Below are 5702 nucleotides of genomic sequence, written 5' to 3'. Positions count from 1 at the left end.
GGTCTTGGGAAGGACACCAGTTCTGCAGTGTGAACTCCGAGATGGGAAGCAGCTGTCTGGTGGCGTTTGGCTTTGCCTTTGTCCCTCCCTGCTCAGAAATTCGTAATAGCTTCTGGGCTTTATATCTTGTTTAGAAAGGACTTTCCCAGGTTCCATTCTCCTACATTTTCTTCTAGTACTTCATGGTTTTATTTTTTTACATTTAAGTCTCTGATGCATCTGTTGTGGAGTCTGTGTAAGGAGTGAGGTGGGGCTTTTAAAGAATCCTAAACGGGTTCTCTAGATTCAGTGGCTGCACACCAGAGCTCACTTCCAGCTCATTGAAACCCTCTTGAGAAGTCCTTAAGGGCCTGATGCTGGGTCCAGGCTGGCTTGGGGAGAGGCCAGGGCTGGCTGGGCAGCTGCCTAAGGACATTTAGACAATTATGAGTGCTGAGATGTTACGGGACTCTATCATAGCGCTAATGGCAATGAACTTAGGTGTTCCCCTTGACTTTACATAACCACAGCGTGAAGGGGTTCCTGGCCCATTGCAGCAGAGTGTCCCCCAATGGCTGTGACAAGGGTTTTTTTCAAGGTGTCCTGTCTGAGGGCCGTGCTGCTGGGAGCCCGGCAGGCTGTACTGTCAGCATCCGTGTGTCAGCATGTAGTCAGAGGAAACGCACAGCCGAATAACCAGCGCGCTGTCTTCCGAGAACAAGTGATTTATTTTTATTGCCTCATTTTAAACACTTCAATGTGCCTCCCAAGAAGCTGTGTGGTTTGGAAAATCACAAGAGGAAGCCAAAGAGGAAAAAAAAATGCAAACTGCAGGAAAGTGGAGAATGCTTTGCTGATACCATCTTCTGGAACCCAGCTCAGCTCAGCCGGCCACGTGCTCTTGGCTGAGGAGTTTCTGGAGTTGGTGGACATTTCTGTGCAGGGGCTAGCTCCCGCTACAGATGTGAAAGAGGGTTGCGAGTTTGTGCTTGAAGAAAATAAAGAATGCTGGTTTCCCTGTCGCCCGAAGTATGGAGTGAACAGGAGGGGCATTGCTGGCTGGGGGCACACCCCTGTCCCCAAGTGGCCTGGCTGGCTGGGGCTATAAAAGGAACCAATAATGAAGGCAGGGTGGAGGAAAGAGGGTGGTCAGGCTTTGGTCACCCCACATGCTTTGGGGAGCCTCTCATGTGATGTTTTTGATAGGTAAAAATGAGGCTGGATTGAAACTCACGAGGACCAATGTAACAAACGCACCAGAACGTTTTGGCTTTGAGGACAAGTGGGCTGAAATCTAAAGAGATGTCAGCTGTGTTAGGGAGGGAGGCAGATCTGTTCACGGCAGGGTAAAGAGCAGCTGGCTTTACAGAGGACGCCAACGACGTGCAGCTCATTACTGGGACTCTCTGGCCGGCTCTTCTTACCAGGGTGTCAGAGGCTTGCAGTGGCAGCATATTTCTTACAGGTTTGTAACTGGACAGGCACAGGGAGACAAGCCTGTGGCATGGCTCTCTTATCTGAGTTATGGCCACCTGTAACTGAGTCTCACAGAATGGTTTTTTCAAATCTAAGATGGAGTTAGCTTGGCCAACCTAACAGTTTTGACCCCCAAGTTCCCAGCGTTTCCTGTTACATGCCCAAGGCTCGGCCATCAGCTCCTCACTTACTCTCCACTCTCTGCAGGGCTCTGAGGGAGTCCCACTGGAATGTCACTGATCTCCCTGGAAGGCCTTGGAGATACCGGTGAGCGTGGCAGTAAGGCTTCTCTACCTCCTCGGTTCGAGCCCTCCCCATCAAGGGCCAGGGACGATCTTGGTGCTGTCCTGCCATCCTGACGCTGTGACAGCAGGGCTTTGCTGTGGCCGTGTTTGTCCACCTCAAGGTTTCTCAGCAGCACTACTGATGTGTTGGGACGCCTGGCACACTGCTAGGTGTCGCAGCATCCTGGCCTCTCCCCACTAGATGCCAGTAGCACCCCCTTTTGTGACAAACAACCATGTCTCCAGGCACGGTTGGATGTCTCCTGGGTGGGCAGAATTGCCCCTGGCTGAGAATCATTGATCCATTGTCACATCCGTATTACTGGGGGAAGCAACTGAGGCCCAATAAGGTTAAGACACTTGTCTAAAGTAAGACAGTGGGTCCCTGGTGGTGGAGCTGGCTCCAGGCCCCCAAATTGATGTTCTGTCCTTTGCAAGTACAGCAGAAGATGTGATGTGCATGATTTTATTTATTTATTTATTTATTTATTTTTGAGACAGAGCCCTACCTGCCTTGCTCATCATAGCTCACAGCAACCTCAAACTCTTGGGCTCAAGCAATTCTCTTGCTTAAGCCTCTGAAGTAGCTGGAGTCACAGGCGCCTTCCACAACACCCAGCTATTTTTAGAGGTGAGGTTTCCGTCTGGCTCAGGCTGGTCTTGAACCTATGAGCTCAGGCAATCCACCTGCCTTGGCCTCCCAGAGTGCTAGAATTAGAGGCCTGAGTCACCACACCCCACCCTAATATGCATGATTTTAATGAAAGGTGCAACTTGAATTCATCTAAGATCAAACTCTCCCATAAAAGGAAGCCCAGACAGGGCAGATGTTAGTCCCCCGGCTGTATGAAGAGACACGTGTGTTTGGATTCCAGGCCCCTGCAGGAGCTTCTTCCAATGGCTTGTCAGGCACAGACTCTGTCCCCCCAGATTCCACACTTACAGGCATGATCTGAGCAGCTTCTCCTAAGATAGTCCAGGCCCAAACAGAGCAGAGAAAACAGCCTTCAAGGTCAGGAACATGGACATCAGGACCAGAATGCAGAGAGGGCTCACCCCGACTGGTTTGCTTAGCTTTGCAGTGGAGACTCTGTCATCATTATCGTCAGTAGATGCTTAACCTGGAAACCCAGGTGACAGCGTGGTGATCTCGTGAAGCAGGGAGCAATCTATTCAATAAACACTTTCCCAGTAGGTTGGATCATGTTTTCAAAGGTGTTCTGGGAAAAGGCTGTTGAAAGAACCCCTAGAAAGAATCCCTTCGTGCTGCCAGATTTCTCTTGTGATTGCTTCCTGATTTAAAAAGTGAGATTGCACATGGTGTGGAATTTTATGAAAGCAAGAACACATTCATTTGAGAGTTCTAGAGAGAAAGGCTTGCACATGTGTCTTGAGGGGTCAGATATACACTATGTATTGAGTTTGTCTAGACAAGGACGGTGCACCTGAATTCATCCGTGCCTTTGCCTTTGTAATGCTAGAGTTAGTGTCTCTGGCACAAAATATGCAAATCAGAGGGTAAGGAGCAGCACAGAGGCTCTCCTCTCAGCCTTGTTCTCCTGTCTCTCCTGGGGACATCTGACAGAGCCAGATGGGGGCCTCATCTTCATCCAGCTCACCCCAGAGCCCTCAGGTCAGTGCCAAGTCCTGTCTCTTGACTGCAGGTCACTACAGGCTGGGCTGGAAGTCTCTAGTTCATGACTCAGCCAACCCCAGTGTGGCCATTTCCTCTGCCAGGAGCCAGTCCGGAACACTGGGGACCCAGTCCTCAGCCCTGTCCTCATCCAGCTGCACAATCTTGGGAAGCTCCCAGATGTCCTTCCATCTCCCGAAGGTCATCCTCTGGATGGAGTGAGCTCACACGCATAGCGTGCTTTGCACAGGGACATGCAATGAGTGTTCTGTGAAGGTCGGCTGCCATGATGATGACGATGATTTAGGCCTGCCTTGATGCCCTCCTGCAGGTGATCACAAGAGACCCACATCTTCCAGGCTTTCAGCTGCAGCTGGAACCCCCAAGTCCCTCAGCCTCACAGCTGGCCCTGCTCCACTGGGAGTTATCACAGGCCGTCTGCCGCCATGCCCTTCCAGCGAGAGGACTGTTTGGTTTTAGAGGAAAAAAGCCAGGAGAGGAGCAAAACCTGAATGAGGTGCTCAGCCAGCCACTGGCCTGGAGCTGGGGCACAGGGGGTTTCATGTCCTGAACAGGCCAGGGTATGGGATGACGGCCAAGACCCCACTGCCTGCGGCCATGTGGCCCTCCAGGCGCCTCTACCAGGCAAGTGAGGGGGCCACCTTGAGGGGTGCCAGGGCCCAGCTTACCTCATTCCCAGGGAGGAGTCCCCAGGGCTGGCCATGCTGGCCATGCTGAGAGCTCGGCAGTCACCACCCTGCCTGGCTGCCCCCACTCCCCTGCCCACCATGCAGATCACCCAGGAGATCTGTAGTTCTTAACTTGGAGAGGCGTTTAGTTGTCACAGCTCTGTGTGTGTGTGTGTGTAGGGGCTGTTTCTAATGGCACCTAGTGGGCAGAGGCCAGGGGTGCGGCCCCACGACAAACCCTGATCTGGCCCCAAGCCTCAATCTGCTGCGGGCAGAGCCCCTGATTGCACACATCTGGGGTGTTTGGAGTCCCCAGGATGTGTTTCTTGTGGTGGATACAGGTAGCTGCAGAGGCTGGAAGCAGGAGAAACACTCCTCAGAGCCTCCAGAAGGAGTCAGCCTTGCTCAAACCTGGACTTTGGTCCTGTGAAACCAATTTTGGATTTTTGGCCTCCAGAAGTAAAAGAGAAGGAATTTGTGTTGTGTTAAGCTGCTTTGGTTTGTGGTAATTAGTGACAGGAAACAATCCACTAACTTAAGGAAAAAAGAAAAAGGGTGTTGAGTCTGGCCATATTTATTATATGGAGACAGGCAGATGCTTCTAGAAGGACCCAGCATGGAGAACCAGAAAGAAAGATCTGGGGACTGTGGCTGTGGTCACTGCTGTCCAGCTGCAGAGCCTGCGGGGTCAGAGCACCGGCTACTTGCTACCTCCTGCCCTTTGTTGGTCCTAATTCTAAATTCCTGGGCCAGGGAATCTGATTGGCTGGGTGTGGGTCAGGTGCTCACTCTCGTCCAGTCAGGTGCAGCCAGCGGGGTGGGACCTGAGAGGATAGACCCGTGAGGGCTGGCCCTCCTCTGGGGTCACAGGGACAGCTCTGGGTTGAGGCAGAGGGTTCAAAGCCTGGGCCTGTTTGCACGTGGTGCATGTGAGTGTAAGTGTGTTTGTGTGTATATTTGTGGCCATAGGTGGCTCTGGGGACCCAGGGCCATAGGTGCTCCCAACCACTGTTCTCCATCTCCTCCTCTGCTGAGTCCTTCTTTCCTCTCCCCTGGACTGGGCGATGATAAATCCACTACGTGGATGAGGGGAGAGTGGCCATTTCTACTCTTGCCCTTCTGGGGCTGTTACCGTCTCATCTAGGCTCGTGAACTCGCTCTGGGAAACCGGGCAAGGGCTGTGGGAGGGGCCCATGTGATGCTGCGGTACCGAACCCAAAGCAGACACCAGGACCAGGCTCTTCCCACCCACAGCAGCTGCCTTTCCCCAAGGGGCCTGGTACGCAGCCCAGCTGTCCCAGATGGAGACGGAGTCCCTCCCCTCACAGGACAATCTGGCTGCGCTCAGGGACCCAGGCGTGGTGACAGGAGTTAGCTCGGCATCCGATAGGAGTGGGGGCCAGTAGCTGGCACTGGGAAATCCCGGGGGAGGAGCTCACAAAGAATAGCATCAGTTGACAGCACTGACCTAGAGAAGGGACCTGTCGAGGGCTAGGTCTCTGTCCACGCCGCGCCCCAGTGTGCGCCTCCGTGCGTCTCCGCCTGGTCCTCTCCGCAGCCCCGCGCAGCTTACCGCCCGAGGCGGCCTCGTTCCAGAGGCGACAGCGCCACCTCCCGGACCCCGTGCGTCTGCGCACCCGG

The sequence above is a fragment of the Otolemur garnettii genome, unplaced genomic scaffold (assembly GCF_000181295.1).
Source record: "Otolemur garnettii isolate 467f Iridium unplaced genomic scaffold, OtoGar3 scaffold00018, whole genome shotgun sequence".
In the NCBI taxonomy this organism is placed as follows: Eukaryota; Metazoa; Chordata; class Mammalia; order Primates; family Galagidae; genus Otolemur; species Otolemur garnettii.
The sequence above is the reverse complement of the archived record's forward strand: the minus strand, read 5'-3'. Positions refer to the sequence as shown.